The sequence below is a fragment of the Molossus molossus genome, unplaced genomic scaffold, assembly GCF_014108415.1.
Source record: "Molossus molossus isolate mMolMol1 unplaced genomic scaffold, mMolMol1.p scaffold_m16_p_19, whole genome shotgun sequence".
In the NCBI taxonomy this organism is placed as follows: domain Eukaryota; kingdom Metazoa; phylum Chordata; class Mammalia; order Chiroptera; family Molossidae; genus Molossus; species Molossus molossus.
The window spans coordinates 11305754-11332705 of NW_023425354.1; the positions used below are offsets into that span (position 1 = coordinate 11305754).

General features: G+C 54.0%; 1 protein-coding gene across 1 annotated transcript in view; it reads left to right on the plus strand.

Annotated features, from left to right (window-relative positions):
- The first annotated feature begins 291 nt into the window (after window positions 1–291).
- The window catches only part of CACNG5 (calcium voltage-gated channel auxiliary subunit gamma 5), a 37134-nt gene continuing 10473 nt past the window's right edge, over window positions 292–26952 (plus strand). The window contains exon 1 of the mRNA XM_036269064.1: window positions 292–355. The gene's annotated coding sequence lies outside the window, so the exon portion shown is untranslated. The remainder of the gene's footprint in view (window positions 356–26952) is intronic.

Sequence of the window (26952 nt, forward strand, 5' to 3'; positions counted from 1 at the left end):
AAAGCCTCTCCTCCCGACCCCACCCCACCCCCATTCTCCACCCGCAAACCCCACAAAGGCGCTTCCCCCAGAGGTGCTCCGCTCCTGGGGAGGACCCCAGTGTCCGCAGGGTCCCAAAGCCCGCGGGTGCCGGGCGCGGAGACGGGAGGCCCCGCCCTCGGCCCCGCCCCTGCCCACCCTCACTCGCGGAGCTCGCGGCTCGCGCGGCGGCTGCAGCCACTGTCACCGGCGCGGAGCTGTTCGGCGGGACGCGGCCGGACGGGCGCCGGGGGAACCTCGCTCGGTCCCTACCGCCCGACACGCGGCACCGGCGAGGGGCACTGCACCAGCATCGGGTCGCGGCCGCTCCAGCCAGGTAAGAGCCGGGAAGATCGGAGACACGGCTCTCCCATCCCGGGAACGGTGGAGGACGACCGCCCGCCGGAGCCCGGGCCCCTGCGCCCGGCCGCCCACCGCCCCTTGACCGCGCGGCCCGGGCCGGGCCAGATGGCCCCTGCGCGCGCCCTGGCGTGTGTGTGCGCGCGCGCGTGTGTGTGTGTGTCTGTGTGTGTGCACGCGTGTGTGTGTGCGTGTGTGCGCGCGTGTGTGCGCGTGTGTGTGCGTGTGTCTGTGTGTGTGTGCGTGTGTCTGTGTGTGTGTGTGTGCGCGCGCGTGTCGGGGATGGGCGGGAGGTGGTGATGCCCCTCTTTGCCCGCGCTGCCCTGCCGCAGTTCTGGTTGCCCACTGCAAACTCCCAGGGCCGACTTGGATGGGCGGGTGGGAATCACGGGTGATGCTGACGGCAGCCCACCACCACCTGTTGATCTGGGCAGTCTAGCGGGTCGAATTCCCCACTTACCACAGCCTGCCTGCGAGGTGGCTCGGGTCCCCAGCGGGTCCGCTGGTCCCCCTTGCCCCCGGGCTCCTGCCTGGCTGCGGGAACAGGGAGGGTGCCTGGGTCTGGCTGGGTAGAAGAAAGTCCCTGCCAGGTGCCACAGAGCAGAGATGGACCGCGGGAGAAGGGGGTGGCAGCCGTGGGGGGCCATGGGCAGATGCACCACAATTTCCCCAGTCGCTTCAAAGCCCCCGTGTTAATTACTTGATCTGCCTCCTTGCCCTCATCCTAATTTGGCCATTGATGAAGCTGCAGTTTGGTAAAATTTTTAAGGGAAGTCAAATGATCACTTACTGGGACCGATGATCAAATTGTCTCTTCCTGGGACTGAAAGACTTAACAGAGAATTGGGGGACCTGGCTGGGGAGGAAAGAGGCTCATATGCTGAGCCTCACTAGAGCTGACAGGGTGCCTACTCAGTGCTGGGTGTAGCCAGATGCTCCCATATGCCCCCTAGAACCTGCCGGGCACCTCAGTGTCCCCTTTCATGGTTGAAGAAGCTGTTGTTCAGAGAAGTAAAGGGACTAGCTGAGAGCAGGTCTCAGGACAGGGTCCCCAAATGGGGGCCTGTCTCGGTGTGACAGATGTCACACTCCGGCTGTCATGTGCTAGTCCCGCTCCACACCATCCCAGGGAACGCAAGATGGGACCACCCTCCCCGCCACCTCAGGCTCACTGCCTCATCTCCATACACCCTGGGGCTTGACGAGTTAACACCCCGGATTGCACTGAAAAGGTGGGCGAGGGGTGACTTTGATGTACTGGTTTCAGGACATCCCAGGACTACAGGCGACTTGGTGACAGGTTGGTTGCATCTTTCTGCTGGCTCCGGCACCAGCCTGCCTCCCGGAGTCTGCCTGAGACGTCCCAGCGGGGCCTCACTTCCCTGCTAACTTGGCAGCTGGAGGCAGCTGCGAGCATCCTGGCTCAGGGCCAGGTCCCTAAGGTGCCTAGAAAGGGTGAAATTCATAGTTGTGCCCGAGACATTCTCACCCCAAACTTCTGCCTCTGCCTCCCTTACATGTGGAAGGTAATGGATGTCCCCAGGGGCGGGGTGGAGCCAGGCTGCCCTGTCCTCACATACCCAGTTCATGAGAACCCTGGCATCCTGGTGGGCTGCACCCATGGCACCACCAGCTGGCGGCAGGCTTATGAGAACTCGGCCAATCTCAGGCCGTGAGTCTGGGAATGGGGGAGGGGAGTGGTTGGCTGAAGTATCCACGCTTGGCTGGAGGATGCAGGCCTTAAGATGCGGTGGAAACGTGGACTCCAGCCCCAGCCGGGTCACTGACAGTGGACTATTTCCCCATCTGTGGCATGGGACTGGATGTTGTGTAAAGACCAGGGCTGTTGTCTCTGCTTCCTCTAGCCCCCAGCCTGACTCTGCGACATTGAACGTGAGGGAGGTCACCATGTGGCTAGGGCCTCTCATGCCATCCTGGAGCCAGAGGGGTGGTGTAAATGTTTGCGTCACGGTAGCTCACAGGTTGAGCTTGGAGTCCCAGAAAACGAGGCTGGAAGACTTGGGACCCAGTCTCCACCAAGCCCTGCCTTTGGGGGAGTTGATGCTTCTGCCTCAGAATTCTAGCCTCCATGTCCTCCTGGGCCTGCCCCGCACAGCCCCTGGCTCATTCCTAGGGGGTCACTGCCCACCAACCTGCTGTTTTATTTCATCTGGGGTCTGGGCAGAGTTGGGGCCAGCTACCTGTGACTTCAAGAGCACCAGGAAAACCCTTGCCTGCCAAAGATCATCCTGCTCCCCCAAACCTAGCCGTCTGCTGCCTAATATTCCACCATTAGAGACTCATTCCTTTGGCCCCTGGCCTTGTACTCAGTTATGTCAGCTACTGAACTGTAGCTTTGATGACTTGTTCAAAAGCTTCCAGGAACTGTGTGGGGGGCAGGAGAAGAGAGGTAGGAAAGATACGATGGTGAGAGGAGGAGAGAGAAGGGGGTGCTCTCCCAGCCTCTGAGTGTGCAGAGAGAGGCCCAGCTGTGAGCCCAGGGAGGTCCCTGGGCGAAGCAAAAGCCTGGGGGGATGGGGCAGGCAGCAGGCAGGGAAAGTTGTGAACCTCAGATGGGAATTCCTGCTGGGAGTGTGGGCTGGGTGGCCTGCTGAGGATGCAGGTGTCGGAAGCTTCCAGAGGCTTCCAGTGTCTGGGTGGGGCCTCAGCAGCCTGATTCTGGAGGGGATACAGGCCCAGAGCAAAAGCATCCTTCCTGACACGCTGCTCTCCCCCGCCCCTAGAGCGTGGCCACGAGGTGTTTAATGTGTTCCATAGGTGGTGTTCCCTGCATCTCAAGAGCCTGGGCGAGTCAGCTGACTGTTTCAAACGGTCGGTGGTAATTTGTTAGGTCAGCAAAAGGCCGGGGCTGAGCTGCGCTGGGGGAGGTGCCGACACCTGTGCCTTCCCCAACATCCCCTCCGCCCTGCCCTCGTTTTACCCTTTCTGGGAAAGAGCAAGGACACCAGAATGCACTGGGCCCGTGAGCTCCCTGGGCTGTGAGGAGCCGCCAGGACCACCCAACAGGACTGTGCAGGCGGGGCCTCGCCCACTGGGCACACAGCCCTGGTTTTTCCGGGGGGGGGGCAAGTGTTGGGGGGCCGTGCCCAGGGGCAGGCTGGGGTCACTCAGGTTGTCAGGGCACCTGAAACATGGACTCATCCTGGCTCATGGTGGCCCAGCAATGAGCAGTTGGCCACCCGCCTGTCCCGGGTGCTGCTGAGGGCAGAGCTCAGACCAGAGGGACAAGGCTACAGGTCACCAGTGTGACCTTTGGCCGTGAGCTCCCACACGCAGACCATTCTTAAAGAACAGTGACATGACCGCAGCTCTGCATTCTTCCCGCCTGGCCCGTCATGAGCACCTACTGCGTACGTGCTGGCTGCCGTTGCGAAGAAAGGGCGCACCGCGGTGGCACTGTTGACATTCGGGGCAGGGTTATTCTTGGGGGGCTGTCCTGTGCAACTGTAGGATGTCAGCAGCACCCCTCTCCCACCGTGACAGTCAAAAATGTCTCCAGACGTTGCCGACTGTCCCCTGGGGGTGAGGTGGCCCGGTGTTGAGAACCACTGGGAACACAGCTCTGAGCAAAGTAGGCAGAGCCATTGTTCTCTCAGGAGCGAGCATGAGAGGGAGAACAATAAATACGCTGAAGGAGGAAAACGCACCGCAGGCTGCACCCCACGAAACGGCAGATGAGGACAAGGCAGGGTTGGAGATTTAGGGAGTGTGGGTGCATTTTCAAAGATGCCTCAGAAAAGGCCCCTGGGGGTGACATTGGAGCAGAGACCGGAAGGGGGGGAGGGAGACAAGGAGGAAGAGGCTTGCACATCTGGGGGAAGGGCCTTCCAGCAGCTGGAAGAAAGTTCAGGAACCAGCAGGAGGTGGGTGTGGCCGGGCGGGGCAGTCAGACAAGCTGGAAGGGCCCATCACTGACCTGAGGTCACAGGAAGGACTTTGGCTCTCTCTCTGCGTTCAGTACCCACCCGGTGCAAATGCCACCCCAACAGTTGTCCACACATATTCACAGTAGTCCTATGAAGTCAGATTATGTCCTTACCTTGTGTTTCAAGGCCCAGAAGGGTCAAGCAGCTTGGGGGATACAAGTGGCACATGAACTTGAGCAGCCCATGCTACTGTCATCCACTGAAATGTGGAGTTTGGAGCCACACAGAAGTGTGTGGAATCCCAGCTCGGTCACGTACTAGTAGTGTGTGGCTTAAACTAGTCACCGAACCTCCGTGAGCCTTGGTTTTTGCAAGAGTTTTGTAGGGAGTGGCATGTTGTCTGCCTGTGCCATCTCCGCTGCCACCTGTGCCGTCTCTCGTGCCGCCTGTGCCATCTCTCATATTACCCATGTCATCTCTCATGCCGCCTGTGCCATCTCTCGTGTCCCCTGTGCCATCTCTCATGCCGCCTGTGCCATCTCTCGTGTCACCTGTGCCATCTCTCATGCCCCCTGTGCCATCTCTCATGCCCCCTGTGCCATCTCTCGTGTCACCTGTGCCATCTCTCATGCCCCCTGTGCCATCTCTCATGCCCCCTGTGCCATCTCTCGTGTCACCTGTGCCATCTCTCTTGCCCCCTGTGTCATCTCTCATGCCCCCTGTGCCATCTCTCATGCCCCCTGTGCCATCTCTCGTGTCACCTGTGCCATCTCTCATGCCCCCTGTGCCATCTCTCATGCCCCCTGTGCCATCTCTCTTGCCCCCTGTGTCATCTCTCATGCCCCCTGTGCCATCTCTCATGCCCCCTGTGCCGTCTCTCGTGTCACCTGTGCCATCTCTCATGCCCTCTGTGCCATCTCTCATGCCCCCTGTGCCATCTCTCGTGTCACCTGTGCCATCTCTCTTGCCCCCTGTGTCATCTCTCATGCCCCCTGTGCCGTCTCTCATGCCCCCTGTGCCGTCTCTCATGCCCCCTGTGCCGTCTCTCATGCCCCCTGTGCCGTCTCTCATGCCGCCTGTGCCATCTCTCATATTACCTGTGTCATCTCTCATGCCCCCTGTGCCGTCTCTCATGCCCCCTGTGCCGTCTCTCAGGCCACCTGTGCCGTCTCTCATATTACCTGTGTCATCTCTCATGCCCCCTGTGCCGTCTCTCATGCCGCCTGTGCCGTCTCTCATATTACCTGTGTCATCTCTCATGCCCCCTGTGCCATCTCTCATGCCCCCTGTGCCGTCTCTCATGCCGCCTGTGCCATCTCTCATATTACCTGTGTCATCTCTCATGCCCCCTGTGCCGTCTCTCATGCCCCCTGTGCCGTCTCTCGTGCCGCCTGTGCCATCTCTCTACTCCCTCCCTCTCCGTACTCTCGTGCCAGCAGGGAGCGAGAGGGCGGGCAGCACCCTCCGTCTCCCCCAGCCACAGGCTCTGTCCTGGGTCTGTGCATCTGTACGCTGAGCTGCGGCAGAGCCATCTGGTGAGTTCAAGGTCAGTATCAGGAGGTCGAGGGAAGTCAAACGCTCCCTCTCCTCTCCTCTCCTCTCCGAGGGCCGAGGAGGAAGGGCCACTCCTCCTGAGTCACCATGTCCCTGGGCCTTCGGGCCCGGGCTCTGCAGGTCCATCCAAGGAGGCTGGCCTGGCCTCTCCTGTCCCAGAGCATCTGGCCCGTTTGTGTCTTTGCACGTTTGCCCTGTCCACGGGGGTGACGGGATGTCCAAGGCCCTCTGACTTTGCCAGGCAGGCCCCGTCCAGGAGAACATGCCCGAGTCCCCACTGCAAGGACCTTTGGTTCACCTGAAGACCGTGCCCACCAGGTGGACGGCCCCTTCTGCACCTGCCCAGGGACGCCTCCTGCCCACGAATCTTCTTAGGGGCTGCTGCAGGATTTGCCCGGCCGAGGGATGGGCCTCAGGAGACCCTCGGGCAAGTCCCCCCTCCCCTCTGGGTCGCTCTTTCCCATCTGCAAAAGGGTGGGGAGGGAGAGAGGATTCATTTTCTCCACACATTCTGGACACCTAGCGTGTGCCCAGGCTCAGGGATGCTTCGGGAATAAAACAGCCCCTCCCTTCAGAGCTCCCAGCCACCCCCTCCGAAGCCCCCCGGCTCTAGAGCTTGGCAGGGCCGGGGTCTCTGACAGTAAATGGGGACCCGAGCCACCGGCAGCAGGAGGCACTGAGGACGGGCGCAGAGAGCAAAGCTGTCTCACCACACGACAAGCAAAGGTTAGAAGACGGGGACCCTTCCCTGGTGTGCTTCCAGGGGGCCTCAAACCCTTCTCCCCTGAACCCCCTCCCAGCCGCCTGCTGTGCCCCCTCACCTCCTGGGCCAGAGGGGCTTAGCTGGCGGTCTGCAGAGGATGTCTGTGAAGTATAAAAGCGATTGGACGGCTGGGGGAGCGTCCTACCATCAGACCGAGGCCTTGAGGACGTCTGTCTGGTCGTCACTCACTGCCAGGGACCTTGACCAAGTTACTTGCGTGCTGTCTCTTAGCTGTCCTCATTGGTAAACTGGCCAAAATAATAGCAATGTTCAGAGGGTTTTTTAGTGAGTGGGTTTTGTTTTGGTTTGGTTTGGGTTTGGGTTGCAAATGGAGAAATTTGACAGATGAGAAGCCTGAGGCTCAGAGAGGCTGAGCAACCATCCACAGTCACCGAGTTAATACATGGCAGAGGCAAGATTTGAACCCAGGTCTCTCAGGGACCAAAGCCTGAGAGCGCCTTCTGCTTGGCGTAGCTCAAGGAGAAGCGAGGAGTTGATTAGAGGCCCCAGGCGGGTCCTGAAGCCCAAGGATGGGCCTCAAAGTTCGACTTCGTGAGAACCTGTAATCAGGAGCTGGAGAGCAGGCAGGACCGCTGGCTCCCATACCTCCTCCAACCACAGCACCCCCTGGTTGCATCGTCCACAGACCACAAACCACAAGCACCCCAGTAGTGGTTTGGCTCAGGGGTTAGAGCGCGGCCCATGGACCAATGAGTTAAGTGTTCAATTCCAGTCAAGGGCACGTACCTTGGTTGCGGTTCATCCCCAACCCTGGTCGGGTCGTGCAGGAGGCAACCAGTCGATCATCGATGTCTCCCCCCTCCCCCTCCCCCTCCCTCTCTCTTACCCTCTCTCTCTGTCTGTCTCTCTCCCTCTCTTCCCTCTATCTGATTATAAATAGAAAAATATCCTCGGGAGAGGATTTTTTTACAAGCATCAGCTCCCCAGGGGGAGGCTGTGGAGGAACCAGCTTAGACCAGGTGTCCATCTCTGGACCAATCTTGTGTGACTGCAGGGACCACTCCTGGGGCAGAGAGGGCAGAGCTCAGAGAAGAAGCGGGAGCCCAGGGTGGGCTGACAGGCCACAGGGTGAGTGGGACAGAGGACCCAACAGTGAGCAATTTTCTAAAGGTCTGTCCTGAGTCCCACATGTCAGGCAAATGGAAAGAGACTGATGTTGGGACACTTCCGAAGTCAGTGGCTAATGAGAGCTTCATCCCTTCAGTGACACCTGGTTTGTACCTGACATTTCTGTGCTGTTTAATTAGGTGCCCACAATCATCGTGGGCAGCGGGTGTTTTATCCCCGTTACAGATGAGGAAACCGGGGCTCGGAGACATAAAGGACCGCGCGGCCGATCAGCCGCAGAGGGGACGGAACCTAGGCCTCTGCGACGCTCCAGGGGACGGGCTTGCCCTGCGCCCCTCTCAGCCCTGCGGAAGGGCAGGCACCAAGCCAGGGGGGGAAGGGCCACAGGGCAGGCCAAGAGCTACGTTTTGGAAGGAGGAGTACTTAAGTGTCGACGACCCTTTTGGTTGATTGTTTCCGTTTTCTGGCCACGGAAGCAGTTCCTGTCTGCGGGAAATGAGACTCGCTAACTGCAGGGAAAGAAGTGGCCGGGAGTGGCCCTGGTGTGACCTCAGGCAGACTTCTGCTCACTTGGTGTGGTTGCCTGGTGGGGGTGCCTCAGCTCCCCGAGTTCAAGGCCAGGCTGCCTGGACCCCAGTCCAGCAGGGGTGCCCCAGGAGGCGGCCCTCCGCGAGCCCTTCTCGGCCTCCGGCCTCAGACGCAGACACGCGCCCGAGGGCAGAGACCTGGGCGTCCGGCTCGTCTGGCTCAGCGCGAGGTGAAGCGGGAGGTGCCGCTCTTGCCTGGAAAGAACCGCTGCCAGCCCGGCCCTGGGGAGGGGAGGCAGGAACCCGGAATAAGCCAGTGTAGGAACCGCCCTCCCAGTGGGGTTCTTGAGCGAAAGTGCTGCAGCTGCCCGAGATTTCTCCTCCCTGTGGTGTGGCCTGGGGGCACAGCTGGGCAGGAAGGAAGATCCTGACTCCGGTGGAAGAGCCTGGGTTGGGGGAGGGGCACCTGCACACTCGGGGGTCCTGAGGTGACAAGCCAGGCAGCGGGACTGTGCTTTCTCTCCCAGGGACAGACCCCCGTGGGAGCACTGCACGCTGGGTAGTTCTGTTAGGAGGAAGCAGTGGGGGCAACAGAACAAGCAATAATAGAAGCGAACCTTTAGCAGGTGCTTATCGAGTGCAGAGCCCATTGTGTGTGAGCCTCCTGCCGGCTAATCCTTCCGAGATACGAGATGCGCCTTATTGTGGTTCGTTTTGCAGGCCAGGAGTCAGGCTCAGCTGGCAAGCGTTGGCATGGGGATGCAACCCAGGCTCTTCATCCCTGCGTCCCCCCTGCATTGAACAGATGGAGTGTGGGCCTGGCACTTGACCACCCTGTGTGACCCTGAGCAAATTATTTTACCTCTCTGAGCCACAGTTTCCTTAACTCTAAAGTGAAGGGGAAAGCAATTACCACATAGGGTTGGTGTGAGGATACAATGAAAAGGGAGACGGCATGCATCACCAAGCAATGACAAGAGGTGCTACCTACATGGTGGTCCCTTGCTCTGTCCCCCTGGCTCTGTGGACACAGAGCCTGTCTTGCCCACTCCGTGACATGTGCAAGAGGTTCTGCTGAATTTCTGGGCTGGGAAAGATGACGCCGATGGGTCCTTATAGATCACCTTGTCAGGTCACCAGCCCCAAAATCACTGGCAAATAAATGTAAAGACAGTGGATGCAATGACAGTAACTCCCACATATGTCCCCTCCCTTAGGTCTCCCGTGCTGAGTGTTCTACTGACCTTATCTAACTGCCAAGGAACTCTTTGAGGTCATTGTCATTTACCATATTCTATAGGTGAAGAAGCTGAGGCACAGAAAGGCCAGGTAACTTGCCCCCAGTCACCCAGCTCCTTTGTAGAGCCAGGGTTTGAACACAAGGAGCCCAATACACTCTCCAAGACCACTGGAATTTATAAAAGGAAGATGTAATCCAGTCACCGCACAGTCTGACTCCCAAAATTCTCTTCTCTTTCCCTTCATTTAAAATGAAAACTTGCCCTGGCCAGTTTGGCTCAGCGGTTAGAACATAGGCCCTCAGGTCACAGGCTGCAGGGTCAATCCCAGCAACCAACCAATGTGTCTCTCTCACATCAATGTTTCTCTCTCTCTCGCTCTCCCTCCCTCCCTCCCTTCCAATCTATCTAAAAATCACTGGGAAAATATCCTTGGGTGAGGATTAACAATAAATAAACAAACAAACAAACAAATAAAATGAAAACTCTTCTCCAGATAGGAACCAGGTGATGTAATGGACTCAGCTCAGGTGTCACCTCCTCCAGGAAGCCTTCCCAGATGTTCCCCAGTTAGGCACCTATTGTTGATGCTTCTGTGGCATCACCTCCATCAGCTGACGTGCCTCCAGCACTGCCAGCATCTGCACCTCTCCCTCTTCCCCACTAGTCCAGGGCTTGCTCACACCTACTTGGTGAATGATGTTCGCGCCCGCTGGTCACGGAAATGAGTGCCCCGTGGTCCCTTTGCCCTCTGTAGATCTTCCCTGACCCACGAAGCTGTGCTCGCCAGTGCTAATCACGGCATCTCCCAGAAGTCAGGTACCAGGCGTTAACGGCAAGCTCCACAGTTCTGTCCCTGGGGTCTCAGGCTGCTCAGGGAGGCAGCGAATCACTTGGTCCACATTAGACAGCTGCCCTGCCTGTTCTCGGGGTGCAGGATGATGTGATGTGGGAAAGGCTGGTCAACAGAAACGGTTCTCCAACATGGGGAGTAAATGTGGAGGAGGCTGGAGTTTACTGAGTGGTTACTTTGTGCCCAGACACTTTGTATCTAGTCTTCTCTAATCCCCCGCACCTTCCCCAACTCTTCCATAGCTGCTTATATGCATACCTTTTGGTTTGCGCTCCTTAGATTGTGGTAAGTCATATTCTTTGCTATAAATAAATGCAATCTGTAGGGGGGGTTATTGTGGTTAAATGCACACAACATAAAATCTATGATTGTAACCATCTTAAAGTATACAATTCAGTGGCATTTAGTACATTCGAATGTTGTGCAGCCATGACCACTGTGTCGTTCCAGACAGTTTCATCAGCCCGGGAGGAAAGCAGTCGCTTCCCATTCCTTCCTCCCGCGTCCCTGGCAACCACTCCTCTGCTTCCCATCTCGGCGCATTGACCTATTGTGGACATTTTGTGTAAATGGAATCACAACATGTGGGCTTTTCCACTCAGCATTGTATTTTCCAGGTTCATCCATGTTATAGAGGTACTTCAGTATGCCGTCCCTTTTTATGGCTGAATAATATTCCACTGTGTGGATATACCAATGTTTTATTCATTCTTCATTCAGTGGGCATTCGTGTTATTTCCACCTGCTGGCTGTTACAAATACCGCCGTGAACATCCATGTCCACGTGTTTGTGATAACACCTGTTACCGGGGTTCTTAGGCACATCCCTAGGAATAGACTTGCAGGGTCATGTGGTAGTTATATGTAACTTACTAAGGTGCCACCAAACTGTTTCCCACGGCACTACTTTACATTCCCATCACCTGCTTCCCCACATCCTCGCCCAAAACTTCCTTTTTCGAGAAATCTCCTGCCCTGTGGCTACCCATGTTTATGAGCACACGGAGGCTCAGAGCAGTTGAGCAACTTGTCTAAGATCACACAGCTGGCTGGTAGCAGAGCCGGAGCTGGAGCTCTGGACTGCTGGCCTCTTCCCTTCCAGCGCGCAGGTGACGCCAGGGTCAAAGCTCAGGGCTCGCAGGAGCTCCACTCTGTTCGGCTCCTCGCCGCCCTGGCTCTGGACACCCGTCACAGCCTCTCCTCCGAGCAGAGGCCCCACTGAGTCTGGTGCTGGGAGCACCATGCTGCACTCGTGGGCAGTTACGCGTTGGCATGCCAGAAAGCATCGCCTTCCCCACGGGGTGACACATCCAGACGCCCCCGCCATTGCCTAGGAGGCAGGTGACTTCTTGTGTAAATCTCACTTGGTCCCAAAATAGGTGACTGCTCCCTGGTGGGTGACCTTCACTTGCACATTTTCGTCTCAGGGGTTCGGCACGCCTCTGCCAGCCTCGCCTGGCTCTGCAGAGGAGCATGCCCAGTGCGCTGGGGCTGGCGGGCACCCGGCACCAGGGCCAGCTCCACCCTTCCAGGGCACCAGGCACTGGCTGCCCCCCCCCACCGAGTTCGTGAAGAAAAGGGCCCCAGGCTGGGGGCTCAGCTTTCTGAAGGCAGGGGCTGGGCTTGGCATCCACCTCTGGGCCCCCAGCTCCAAGTGCTCTGGCAGGCACGTGGTGGGGTTCAGACCCCACTTAGCCCTCTGCACCCTCATGCCGCCCCTCTCAGAAACCTCCCTACAGGACATTGCTCCAGATCTGCAGGCACCCCTCCTCCCTCCCCTCCCCTCCTCCACAGCACACTTCCGGAAATGAGGGGGAATGGCTTCCGTGCCAGGAACCGCGCCAGGCCCCGCACACGCTGCAGAGCGTGGCTTTTACAGCAGCTGGTGACCGTACAGGTGTGGGCTGGGTCCTGTGCAAGAGTCACCTCATGCGCTTCTCACCATGGCCCCAGAACAGGTGCTGTGACTGTCCCCATGGAAGACGAGATTCTGTAATTCAGACTAAAGTGTTACTGGCTGATAATGCTATTTGCACCACTGGGATTTCAGCTCAGCTTTGAAGGTATTTGAGCCCAAGGCAAGTAGAAATTTCTTTGTGTGCAAGGGAGATGAGTTTGGGGCTGTGGTTGTGGCCTTTCTTCCTCCTTTGACCTTCTCCAACATCACTGCCCCCCTAAGTTGGCGACCTTTGTTCAGACCGTGCTAAACAGGTCCCAGCACTGCAAGCAGAGGGGAGCCAAGACATCCAAATCAGATAAATAGGTGGCCCCACGGGCATTGATTGAGAACTCACTGTCAGCCCAGTGCCAGCAGGTGGTGGCCAGCCATTAAGGGGACACTGCTGGCTTCACCCAGCTTCAGGACCAGTTAGAATAAAACACAGCCAACATTTTTTTCTGCCTCCACAGAGAGAAACAACACACGGGAGGCACAACATAGAGACATCATTCTCTGTTATTGATTTCCTCCGCTGCCTCTGCCTTCCCTCCGGATCGCAGACTCTGTCTCCCTCCTGATGAATGTGTTATTGTGGGAAGAATGAGGAACACTCATCATCTGATGGGCCTGCGGACACACGGGGAGGGACGGGCGGTGGAGGGGGAGGGTTAAGTCAGCCAAGGAGGGAGGCTGCGGAGAGAAAGCGGCAGCCCTCCTGCCTCGCCTTCCTGCCCTGGGGAGGGGCAGAGCCAATAGGGGTCAGCCCAGGGTGCCCCGACCCCAGGCCCTGGTGACTACACTTCCTGGCTGAGTGGTCCGCAGGGCTCTGTTCCCAGGGGTCTACCTCTCTATAAGAATGGGGTGAGTACAGGCTGAGGACTGTACCCCAGAAGACACAAGTTCGGGTCCCTGGGCAGGATCCTCTCGCAGCCTTGGAGTCCTCGCTTGCAGGCCGGATCATGCCACGGCTAGGCTTGATGAAAGGACCACTGAAAACATCTGGTAAAACATCGTGAATGCTGAGGGTCAAGGTCAGTGCAGTCCATCAGCAAACACTTTTGAGCCTGTTTGCCTGATGACTCACCCCACTGTTTTCCAGGCTCCTGGATGTACACCTTTGTGGGGTCAGATGGTCAGAAGATACAGTTTAGATCAGTGTGAAGGTCTAGAGCTAAATAACTAAGAAGGAAGATGAGGTAGAAGTAACCCCCCTCGGTCCTACAGGAGGTGGGTCTCTGCACAGCTCCCAGCCAGTCTGGCCAGGAGCTGAGTTCGGTGAATGGTACACAAGCCAACAGAGGTGAGAAACACCCCGATATCCCGCCTCCAGCCCATGAGCCTCTCAGCTCGCGGGAGCGGACTGCAAGTGGACCCCGGGCTTCACTCTCTCCCGTCTCCCCCTTGGCAGCCGAATTCCTGCTGGACCGAAATGGACAGGGGGAGGGGCCCTGAGGACCCCCGTTGGGCTCCATGTGACGGGCCTTTGCAGGCCGAGGTCAGTTGTCCATTAAGCAATGGAGCTGAGCGCTCCACTTAGCAGTATATATTGGACACAGTTAAATAATGAAAATAAAAATAGAACATTGCAAAAGCCTGGGGCAGGCTGGCTTATGCCCAGGAAGAAGCAGAAAAGGCCATCCCAGGAGACTGGAGGGAACGCACTCTGCCGTGAAGCTGCTCTGGTTTAAAAAAAAAAATATTTTTTTACATATAGGTCATCTTTTGTTAATTTTTAAATTAAAGTTCATATATGTGTATACACACATGCATACATGCACACACCCCAATTGGAGAGACAGTCTGTGCTTGTTATATGTTGGGAAACGCAGAAAAATAGAAAAAGGCCGTGTTCCCTCCCAACCCCTACTCCAGAGTGCTGGGGGGAGGGGTGTTAGAGATTTCTGGTACCACTTCCAGGAAAGAGAGGGGGGTGAAAAGTAGGTACGGAATTAGACACATTCAGTTTCAGCAACAGAGCAAGCTCAGCTAACGTACACACCCCTTCAACTACCAGCGCTTAAACAAGTTTTAAAATACACAGCTGAGCCCTGGCCGCTTTGGCTCAGCGGTTAGAGCATCCACCTGCGGTCTGGAGAGACCCGAGTTCGGTTCCCGCTAAGGGCACGTACCTCGGTTGCAGTTTGTCCCCGGCCCTGGTTGGTCGTGCGGGTGGCAGCCACTCGATGTGTCCCTTTCACATCGATGTTTCCCTCTCACTCTCTCTTCCTCTCTCTCCCTCCCACTCTGTCTGTACAAAAAATGGAAAAATGTCCTCGGATGAGGATTAAAAAAAATAAAAATTAAAAATAAAATAAAATACACAGCTGACTCCTAAGAAGGACTGAAGTCCTCAAGGAACTCAAACTCAGAGCCTTGAGCATGTGAACTGACACTAAGGAGGACCAGGGAGGTATTTGACCCAGATATGGCCATAGCTCAAGTCTGAAATTTTAGTGCCCACCAGAAACGGGAGGATGTGGTCTTGGTCCCTGGCCAGGCCGGAAGTTGCCACTGCCTCCCCTCCATGAACAGGAGGCCAGAAACCTGCCCCCCTAGGAGTGGGATTGCTGGGTTGTGTGGCAAGGGCATGTATAACTTTATAAGACACTACACACTGTCTTCTAAAGTAGTTGTACCATTTTGCATTCCCATCAGCAGTGGATGAGAGCTCCAAGTGATGCACAGTTGCTCTAAATCTTTGTCAACACTTACTGTTGTCAATCTTTTAAATGTTAGCCATTCTAGTATGTGTGTAATGGTATCTCATTGTGGTTCTAATATAACCTTGATGATGAAACTAAATAGGACAGTGGAAAAATTATAGGTCAATCTCACTCATGAATATAATGTCATGAATGTCATGTTAAAGTGACATTTGTATTTATATTTATGAGTGAGATTGACCTACAATGTATATATAAAATTATATATCACAATAAAAGTAAGATTTACCTCAGTAATGCAAGAATGGTTTAACATTAGAAAATCTATTAATGTAATTTACTTTTTTTAACAGATTACAGGAAGAAAAGAAACACATAAATCTGGAAAAGATTATATAAATCAATATGACTTTTAAAAAGTGAAAAACTCATTACAAACTACCAATAGAAGACAACTTCCTCTCCCTGATAAGCTATATTTTCAACAAATATCCTACTTGATGGTAAATGTTAGAATTAGTCCCTTTAAAATCAGACCAAATATGTCTCTATCATCCCTTTGTTACTGGAGTTCCTTGATAGTGCACTAACATAAGAAAAAGAAATAGGAGGTATAAAATTGGAACGAAAAACTAAAAAAGTGTCAACATTCACAAACTGTACATTTTCTACATGGAAAATCTAAGAGATCCTGTTTACCAATCTTGCTATATATAAGATAAACATACAAAAACGGATAATAGAACAATGCATTCAAATACATTTAAGAACTTCTCAAAAGACACCACTAAGGGAAAAGAAAAGTGGCAAGCCGTGAGAAAACATCTTAGCCCATAAATATGGCAAAGGATTCATATCCAGAATAGTTTCAAGAATTTCTATAAATAAGAAAAAAGATGAACCCAACAGAAAAATAAATGGGAAAGAGACATAAACAGACATTTTATAGAAAAGGCAACAAGGATGGATAAAGATGCTCCGTGTGACTAGTCATCATGGAAATGTGTGAAGATGACCACGAGATGCCATTTTATTCCCACCGATTGACAAGAAACCTGACAGTACCAAGTGTCTGTGAGAATAGGAGGCAGTGAGAACTCTCACACACCGTAAGTGGGAGTGCAATTTGGTACCGCGACTTTGGAAAGCAATTTGGCTTTGTGTAGTCAAATGAAACACGTTTGCTAGGTCACGGTGTTCCTACACCATTTCATTGCTCAACGACCCCCGTCCATCTATAGGCATTGTATTAGTATCACCATTTTATATCTCCATTGAATGAGGCTGAGAAAGCTTAACTATCTTGCCAGAGTTAACATAACTTCTGAAGTTTCAGATTCTTTTTTTTTTTCTTTTTCCCTCTTAACAGGCATTGTGGCAGAATAGAGCCCTAAATCTGCTGGTAATTGTCCCCAAACTGTGATCTCTCTCCTAACTGTGCCTCAGGGCTTTAAGCTGCACCACCATGATCAGCCAGCAGGGGGCAGGTCAGCCACCCACCCTCTTTCCTGATAGGGCATTGTCCCTTAGCACCGGGAAGACAGCTCATTTTAAAAAGGGAAAAAAAGATCGTTATGTCATTTAAAGGAAAATGTGGCGCATATTTATTAAACAGTAAAGTAAAAAGACTAAATAAATTCATCCACACTCCTATCAAAACACCCCTATTAGTGTTGTTATATTCATCATCCCATGTGTTAACAGATTTTATTTCACAAATTAGCAAACAAATTATCAATATTTCATATTCCACTTTTTTTCATTTAACATGATCTCATCAGTATTTTCCAATAATGGCAGGGTGACCGACCGTGGGTTGGACAGCCCACAGTTCCTGCACCCCTTCTGTTTCAGAAAAACGTTTTGGTGGTTCGGAGCATCATGCGTTGCAGACCACAGTGAATGGCTACCTCCGAGGACTTTTGTACTTATATCTGCCTCCTTAGCAGCAGTTCCCAGAATCCGGGGGACTGAGGGAAATGGCAATGCTGGAGGCGCAACGCCTGCTTCCCAAACGCTTCGAAAAGGGGTTGCACCACTTCGCACTCTGACCAACAGAGTGCAGACCAGGCTGTTTCAGAGGTAACATTGTTTTTTCTAACTTAACTTCTTATTTTGAGGTCACTGTAGAATGACATGCAATTGAAAGGAATCACACAGAGAGATCTCACAAACCTTTTATCCAGTTTCCCCCGATGATAACATCTTGCAAAATTGTAGCACAGGGCATCACAGTGGGGTAGCTGCGGTCACAGTGCAAAGCGTGTCCACACCACCAGGGCCCCTCATGCTGCCGCGCCGGCCTCCTCCCCTCCCCTTCTCGCTCCTGGTCCCAGCAACCACTAATCGATGTTCTTCATTTCTTTATCTGTCATTTCAAGAATGTTATATAAATGGAATCGTGACATGACATTTTTAAGGAAAATTGTCAAAAAACAGATGAAACAAACTTACACGTAGAAGAATTATAGGAAACACATTTTTTTAATTGGTGTCTAGACCAGCACGGGTCCAATCCACTGTAATGAGAGCCACACAATGTGATTTAAATTGTTTTATAGCCACGTTTAAAAAGTACAAAGACAGAGGCACTATGAATGTCTTTTACTTAGCCCAGTACACCACTGCCGTGCGGTCGGTGTTTTAAAGCGCCGTCTCTGACCTTTGTCACATTCTTCCTGCGTGCCAAGGCTTAGCAGTGCGGCGCGTGTTTTGTGCTGACGGCGTCTCGGCCCAGACTGGCCACGTTTCAAGTCTCAAGAGCCCCGAGGGGCTAGTGGCTTCCACTTTGGATAGCTCAGCTCCGGTCCAAACGGAACTAAAGTCACACCCTGAGTGCGGGGTCTTGTGGGGTCCCTGCGTCTCCAGGCTGTGAGGGTCCCCATGTTGGGTAGTGGTTCTCAGTTTCGGCCGCACATTGGAATCACCTGGGATTTTGAAAAACACGGATGCCTCACGCTCCCACTCCCGCTCCACCAGAGCCGGACGTACTTGGTCTGGGACGCGGTCAGCTTGGGGATGACTTGAGCACGGCGCCGCTCTCGGCAGCAGGGATCGAGGCCCACTGACCGGTGTAAAGTCTCGGGCGTGTCCTGTTTGATCCTGTCACGTGGGTTTCGGGGAGAGGTCCCTTTTCTCCTCTGGGTTCCTGAGCTGAGCTCCCAAGAGCAGGCAGTTCCGAGGGCCGTGTGCGCCCCGCGAAGTCCCACCCCAGTCTTTTCCTCGCTCAGGGGGACAGGTATCAAGGCTGCTTTCAAAGTGAGATACACACAAGCTGCCTGCCCCCTTGTTCCCACCCAGCCGGCACCATCTTGTCCCCCCGAGTACTTTCCGAACTGGGATCACCTCCTGGGGGCCAGTCCGGCTTCCTTCCTGGATAGAGGAATGAAGATGAACATTTGCAGAGAGCCCACGGCCTACCCTGTGCCACAGAATCTGCACAGCTGCCCTGTAAAAAACCAGTCATTCGCCCGGCCGGTGTGGCTCCGTGCTTGAGCGTCGACCCAGGCACCAAGAGGTCGCCGGTTCGATTCCCGGTCAGGGCACATGCCTGGGTTGTAGCCCCGATACCCAGTGGGGGGCATGCAGGAGGTGGTCAATCGATGTTCTTTCTCATCGACGTTTCTATCTCACCCTCTCCCTTCCTCTCTCTCAAATCAATAAAGAAAAAAAATTTTTTTTGAAGATCCAATCATTCCTGGATGATTGATGAACCTGAGAGGCTGAGCCAGTTGCCCGAGGCCCTACCCCCTCCCGGCAGGGGCTGGACTGGGAGCCAGACACCTGCCCAGGCGCCCAGGCTCCAAGGGGCGATGGCCTGAGCCGGGGGCAGCAGAGGCAGTGACAGCCGGGCTGAGGTTCACGCTTGTCCTGCCTTGTGCTTCGTTTTCCAGATCAGTGCCCTTCCGTGCCCAGCGGCTGGGGGCCTGCGAGGTGGTGTCACTGGCTGAGAAGCAGAGAGAGCAGCACCCTTGTCACCCACGCTCTCCTGGGGGCCCTGGTGAATGGGGAACCCCTTCTTTGCCCTCAATTCCCTGCCCAGGTCTTCAGTTCTGATGTCCAGGCGGGAGAGAGTGAAGCCCCTTTAAAAACATCGCAAACACCTTGACTTTGTCTCTCAAGAGTCGTGAGGCATCTGTTGGGACAAGGACTCGGGAGTCAGCAGCAGGACCCTCCAGGGGCTGCCGGGCTACCGTCCAGCACCGAGGGAGCCCGTGGACCTTCCCTCTGCCACGTGGCCGTGGCTCCTCACTCACAGGGTGGGGGCAGGCTCAGAACCAGGCCACTGGGCTCTCGGGTTGCTCATTTCGTCGAAGTCACGGGGGCAGACGCAGGAGCAGGAAGCTTGGTGTTGAGAACCGACTCCTCAGAGAAATACATCCGCCCTTCATGCTTGTCTCTCCTTGCCCCCCGTTCCAGGCTCTCCCCCAAAGTGCCTGGCACTTCATCTTCCTTTTGTGCTGATGTTGGGAGGGCTGCAACTCTGGGCGTGTGGGTGTTGCTTCTGGACCCTCGGCCCCATGTCCAGCTCTGTGTGACCCGGGGCTCGGGGTTCAAGGGGCAGGGATTCGGGGTGGTGGAGAGAGGGAGGCCTGGGCGTGTGCTGTGGGCCATTAGAATCCCGAGTTAAGGTAGAATATGCTGGAGGCAGGGAATGGGCTGGCAGGAGGTATTTATAGAAACGGCCTCCGCTCCGTCACCTGGCCAGGCCACATCGTGTCATCGGCGTTTCTGTGGAGGGGTGTCCTCCCTCCAGGGCTCCCATGGCCTCCGAGTGCCGCCCCGGTGGCTTCTCCAAAGCCAGGCTCGTCTTCCTCCCCGGACTCTCCCATCCCCCTCTCCTCCCTTCTCCCAGAAGGAAGAATCAGCAGGAAAAAAAAAAAAGTTTCTCTTGAAACACAAATACCAACTCCCAGCATCGGGGAGGGGATTGGACAGAACCTGGAATAACTCAGAGCCCGGCCGGGACACTCAGTTTCTCTCTTCTCCCTCCCAGTCCTCCTCCACACTCACTGTTTTATATGAAAAGACCTGGCTTGTCCCTCCACCGGAGTGATCCAGGGGCCAAGCAGAAAAGGACTTGCAACTTCCGCCCCCTTATCTCAAGCAAGAGAAAAATTAGGTCGAAGTTTCCTTTCGACAGTCAGGAACCTGCACTTTTCGGCAGTGAGAATCTCCAAGGTGATGAGCTGAGCACTCTGTCCCAACGACCTCTGCCGCTTCACAGGAGGAGGTGCGCCAGAGGCGGTTTAGCTTGGCAGCTAGTGGGGCCGGGGGGCTGGGTTCTAGTCCCAGCTCCCCGACTTTCTACCTGGTGACCTGGGCCAAACGGCGGAACACCAACCCCTCGATTGTAAAGCGGAGATAATGACCACAATTACGATCACTATGTGCGCTTACTATCTGCCAGGCTGGGGCCCCTGTTTTAAGCTGGTTACATGGGCTGGTTCGTTTAATCCTCATCCCCCTTTGAAGAATAATAACGCCGACCACAGCGGGCAGGCTCGAGGATGAAGTAAATTAATACGTGTAAATTGCTTAGAACAGTTTCTTGCGTGGAGTCCTGATCCAATAAATGCCAGCCAGCAGGCACGGGGGAGACAGAAGGACACAGAGAAGCAGCGGACCCCAGTCAGGGTCCCAGGGAAAGGACAAACCCTGAGCCCAGCTCCCCCCACAGGCTTCTGCAGCCTGGATCTGATAGATGGCCAGTGTCACCGAAATCAGATCAAGTCTGAACGCTTCTCCTGTCTACACACTTTAAGACACAGGGTAGGAAGTCGTTTTCCACCTCTCGCTGGCTTTTCTGGCGCCCGGTAGCCGTGGGGCAGTGATGTTCCAGGCTCGAGGCGCTGCGGGAGGCGTGAGCGGCCGGGGGCAGCCGCAGGGTGGGCTTCTAATTGCCAGCGACTAGGACTCCATGGCACCGATGCAGTGTGCAACCCTGGTGCGGTGGTGTTGGAGTGGGATGGAGAGGAACGCAAGTGGGCCGCTCTGACCTTTGTAAAGCAGGTTTTGGTTTCTGCAAACGCTGCAGAAGAACAATGCAGCTCTCCTGGGATGGAACTTAGAGGTGGCTGCTCTCACGGTGGGGCTGGCCTTAGGGCTAGCCAGGACATGCGCTGTTGCATCTCTTCTGCTGCCGGGGTCCCCGATGTGGCCCACGCCTGGGGGTGACTTAGCAGGGCAGAGGGGAGGGTGAGCCTATAGCCTGATAGCAGGACTGGGATTGGTGGACATCACAGGTCAGAAGGACAGCAGCCCCGAGGTACAGACATGTGTGCTCAAACTCATAGATGTATGGAATGGTCTTATGGCTTATTATTCATTTCTACTTTACATCATATATCCCGTTTGTCAAGAATAATTGTCGACATCAAAATCCCACCTCTGGCCCTGGCCAGCTTGGCTCAGCAGTTAAAGCATCGGCCCATGGACTGAAGAGTCAAGGGTTTGAGTCCTGGTTAAGGGCACGTGCCTGGGTTGCAGGGTTGATCCCTAGCCCTGGTCAGAGTCAATCTGATTGGGAGGCAGCCAATCAATGTGTCTCACATTGACACCCCCACACACACTTTTTTCCTTCCACTCGATCTAAAAATCAGTGAAAAATTATCCTTGGGTGAGGATTAACAAAACAAAACAAAAATCCCTCCTCTGTGTTGTTGAAGAGAGGAAGCAGAAATGTTTAGTATCTGGATTCAGCGGAAGGGGGCTGTCTCCACAGCTGCACGGGGAGAGGCACACAGAGCCTGGGCTTGGGGGCCACACACACCCAGGGTCAACTCTAGTCTCCGTCGCTGTGAGCTGGGTGACCACCAAGTCTTCATCCTCAGGCTCCTCTGTGTAAACAAGATAAGCGTGATGTGACTTCACCAGGCAGGTATCAGAACGAGAATGTGAATGCTCAGTTGATAAATGGGCCCAATGAGTGGCGACCATCACACCCTCTCGTCATCGTCATCACCTTTTGTCCTGTTCTAACGCTCATATCCTGTGGGCGTTCAATGCATGTTTGTGCCCAGATGCATTGGTCACGGGTGCACATGGAATAAAAATCACAGTCTCACCCTGGCTGGTTGGTTGGAGCATCGTTCCATACACCAAAAGGTTGTGGATTTGATTCCCAGTAAGGGTACATACCTAGGTTGCAGGTTTGATCCGCAGTCATGGTGCATATGGGAGGCGACCGATCAATGATGTTTCTCTCTCACATCAATGTTTCTCTCTCTCTCCCTGCTCCCCCTTTCCCTTCCCCCTTCTCTAAAATCAATAAGCATGACCTTGAGTGAGGATTAAAAGAAGTCACAGTGTCCTAGGTTACCTGCAGAGTCCTAGGTTAGCCTCGGAGGTGAGTGCCCCCCTCACAGGAGAGAAGCCTACAGTCTCTCCAAGCTGAAGCCGTTGTTGATGTGAGGTGAGGAGGAGACAGGAAGGCTGGAATCTGGCAGGGGGCGTGGGGAAGGAAAATTCTGCAGGGACCAATCGCCATGATGAGATGGAGGTTGGAGAGCTAGATAGTGATGAGAAAGTCTAGGCTGTTTTGTTCCTTTTCAGGAACAAAATGACCCTATTACCTCTGCTCTTTGGGTGCCAGGTGTGTTCCTTTCTGACTGCAGCATTTCCTGAGCTGACACATGGAGTCCAGCCTTATTCAATGAGACTTTCATAAACGCTCACAATAACCCTTACGAAGTTATCCCTGTTTTTCAGATGAAGAGACTGAGGTTCAGAGTGGTCATGTGATTTGCCTAGGATGTGAAATAAAAGAACTGGCCTTCTAATTCAGATGTGCTTGATCTCAAATCCCATATGCCATTCACTTCCCCAGATAGCTGTGTATTCCAGGGATTAAACTATGGCCCTCAGACCCTCCGTCACTAAGTGACGTTCTCCACAATCACACCTGGGATTTATATCATACTTGGGCAGTTAGAAGAAGATGCTAATAAATGAGCAATAAAGCAATAACTTCTGCTGTTTAACAAATTACCTCAAAACATAATGGTATAAAACAACTAACATATTTTGCTGATGGTTCTGTGGGTCGGACTTCGGGAAGTGCTCTGCTGGGTGGTTCTTGCCGGGGTTTCTCACGCAGGTGCAGTCGGACCTTGGCTGGCGTGCCGTCACCTGAAGGCTCAGCTGGGCTAGACGTCCAGGATGGCTTGAGCCCATGGCTGGCCTCTGATTCTAGCTGTTGGCTGGTAGCTCAGCTGGGCCGTCAACCAGAGCACCCGTGCGTGGCCCCCAAAGTTTTTCTCAACCAGAGGCAATTTTTTTTTTTTTATCCTCACCCGAGGACATTTTTCCATTTTTTGTTCAGATAGAGCGGGAGGGAGAGAGAGGAAGAGAGAGAGAGAGAAACATCGACGTGAAGGGACACATCGAGTGGCTGCCACCCACACGACCAACCAGGGCCGGGGACAAACTGCAACCGAAGTACATGCCCTTAGCGGGAACCGAACCCGGGTCTCTCTGTACCGCAGGCCGATGCTCTAACCGCTGAGCCAAACCGGCCGGGGCAACCAGAGGCAATTTTGCTGCCCCCCAGGAACATTTTTGTTTGTTACAGCTGGGGCGCTACTAGCATCTGGTGGACAGAGGCGGGACCTTACTGACATCCCACACTGCGCATGGCAGCCCCACACAACAAAGAACTGTCCAGCCCCAAATGTCAATAGGGCCGAGTTTGAGAACCCTGCTCTAAGGTGTGGCGATCTCAGGGGGGTCGGACTTCTTACATGGGCACTGGCTTCCCCCTGAGGGAGCTCCCAAGAGAACCAGGCAGAAACTGCATCTCCTTTATGACCCAGCCTTAGAAGTTACATGGCAGCATTTCAGTGTATGCTATTGGTCAAAGCAGTCCCAAGCCTGCCTGGACTCAAAGGGAGGAGACATGTGTGGACCCCACCTCTCAATGGAAGGAGTGTCAAGGAGTCAGCACAGTGGACAGCAGGGAGGGCCATAGGACCACTGGGGGTGGACAGCCACCAGCTCCTCCTGCTGGGAGCTGGCCAAGCAGATGCTGAGTCCCTGGACCAGCTCACAGGAGCAGCTGCGGTGACTGTCAAGGACCCCTGCTCCCTGATGCCCTCCAGCATCACTACGGCTTCTCTGGGCTGGTAGGAAAACTGAGAGGTGCCATTAGTGATTTAATTCTCCACCAGATATTTTCCATAATTGCTAGTCATGGATGATAATCAGCAACTGTTAATTCCTGATAATTAACAAGCTAATGCTTAGAGGTAATGGCACCAGGGTAATCATCTTAAAAGGCTCAAAGCTGCTTTGCTTCTGCTTCTGGGCCCCAAGCCCCAAAGGATAACTCTGCATCTCAGCCTCTTTGGCCCAGGAGGTAGCTGGGACGCTGCAGACGAGCTCAGCAACTGGGGAGCTGACTAGTCTAGTGTTTCCTTTAGTTCTCTTCTCTGGATATAGAAACAACAGTGTTGTTTTGTTTTTTGTTAATCTTCAATGGAAGATATTTTTTCCATTGATTCTTAGAGAGAGTAGAAATGGGAAGGGGGAAAGGGAGAGAGAGAGAGAGAAACATCGATGTGAGAGACACATCGATTGGTTCCTCTGCACGTGTCCTGATGAGGGCTGAGGATTGAACCTGCAACCCAAGTACATGCCTTTGACCGAGAATCAAACCCAAGACCCTCTAGTGCTCAGGCCAACACTGTAACCACTGAGCCACGCCAGCCAGGGCTAAAAGGTTTTGTAGAAGCTTTGTTGAGCACAAAGAAAATCAAATGTATTTAAGCTCATCACCTGGAAGCATCCACCACCCACGTTTTGGTTTATTTCTTCCCAGCTTATGAAGTTTTTTCACAGCTAAATTCTTGTTAGACATGTAGTTTTGCATCCAGCTTTATTCATTTAATATTTTATAGCCTAAATATCTACTCTGGTGACAGCAACTTATAAAAAGTGTCTGCCTTCCCCATCAGGAAAATCAAATGAACCTTGTAGATGGAGGATAGGATTCATAGGAAGAAGAAGCAATCGTGTAAAAGCAAAGACAAAAGTCTGATTATGTGGGAATAGGATCGTCCCAGACCAGTATCTTCAAGGGGACCCCCATCCCTGCTCCCACCCAGAGGACATGGGATGCACACATCGGCAGTTACGTCAGGAGAAAGACAGGCAGGCAGTGAACTAAGATGCGAACAATGGTGTTTTCCGAATGGGGCCTGTCCGGAGGAAGCCCAATAGGGTCGAGAATCAGCCCTTAGGTGACACTTGGCCATTTACAAAGACAGTCTTCCAAATATTGTGTCACATACATTTCTAGATTCCCCAGTGACCCACTTGGGATGTGTCCCTTCACCCCAGCACTCCCAGAACTGTTTATGTCTTCAGGAGGGAGATGGTGTAGCCAGAGCATAGACCTTGAGACTAGACCAAGGTTTCAATGCACCGTCTGTCACTCACCTGTGACATCCTGTAGGCTACTTAACATCTCTGATCCTCAGTTTCCCAATCCACAGAATGGGGCCAATAATACCTATTTATGGGGTTGTTGTGAGGTCCTGGTGATATTACTAACTTGTAAATAAATATGATTTCATAGAAGAAGCATAACTACACTTGTGTAGTGAATAAGATGATTTGTCTGGCTCTGTGCAGAGTTCCATAAATTTGCTGCATACACTAGAAGGACATGTTCTCTTTCCCCAAGCTCACTCCAGGCTTCAAGCTCTGCTATATAGAGTTTGGCAGGGCAGGTCAACTTTAGCCTCATCTTAAATTATTTTTTATGTTTTTATTGATTTTTAGAGAGGAAGGGAGAGGGGGAGAGAGAGAAAAACATCAATGTGAGAAGGAAACATCGATTGGCTACCTCCTACACACCCCCTTACCAAAGATCGAGCCCACAACTTGGGCATGTACCCTGACCGGGAATCAAACTGGCAACTTTTAGTGCATGGGACGGCGCCCAACCAGCTGAGCCACACCGGCCCGGCTCTTCTTTTATTTCTTGCATTTATAGATGCAGATCCAATCTCCTCTCCGCTTTATCTTCCCGAGCCTCCAAGACCCAAACCTCTTTCTGTCTCGCTGCCAAGCTTATCATTAAAATGGGCTGCTCAGCTCCGGCCAGGCGCTAGCTGTCATATTCAGAAGCCCCGATGCTCTCTTACAGGAACAGAGCCCGTGCACCCCTCGGTGCTTCGTGCCGATTCCGTACACGAGCCCTGTGCTTAGGTCAAAGCCCCGGCGTGGCTGCTGTGGCCATAACCTCCCAGCAGTGCTGCGGGGCGGGCCGGGCGGGCCTCGTCATTCTCCACGGGGGCAGCCTCGGTCCCCCAGGGGGTTTCACAGAACAAGAAGCCGTCGTGTGGACGGGCAAGTTTGGAAGACACTGGACGGAGTGACGCTGAACCCATTTTCGGAAGCTTTCGCGGATGGGTGTGCAAGGGGATGCTTCACGGTCCGGAGCCGGCGCCTTCCTCGCTTTTCTTCGCCAGTCATTTTTGCCAGAATAGTCCACGGAAGTTTTGCTCTGGGGAACCCACTTTGGAAAGCACTCAGGGGGGGCACGAGCTGGGTCTGGAGAATGAGCAGGCACCACCGCTTGCTCGCTCAGGGGTCCTGGGCAAGTTCCTTAACTTCTCTGGTCCTCGGTTTGCTCACCTGTAAGGGGGGGTGTCAGAGTTGTAAGAATTGAAATGGAGAGTCAAGGGCTTAGCAGGACAGCGGATGATGATGATGAACATTCGACAGACTTTATGCTATTATTCTCTTCCTCTGTCACCCGGGAGGAGAGTGAGCCTCAGAAAGGCTCCTTTGTCGACTTGACACAGCCGGGCGGGCGGCGTGGACAATGCGGCTTGGGGAAGGGCCGGCTGTTTCGCATTTCATTTCTCCCTTTGTCAAGGCTGGTTAGGAAGGAGTGGCTTGGCTTGAACTCCAGCCTCGAGGACAGGGGCTCTGCTTCCAGGCCTGGCGCACGCCTCCGGGGAGCCAGTGTGGGCTCGCTGCGTAGGCCGCTCGGCTCCCCACGTCAGCTGATAGGAAGGGCCCGTGCTGTGAATCAGCCAGGATGTCCCCCTTT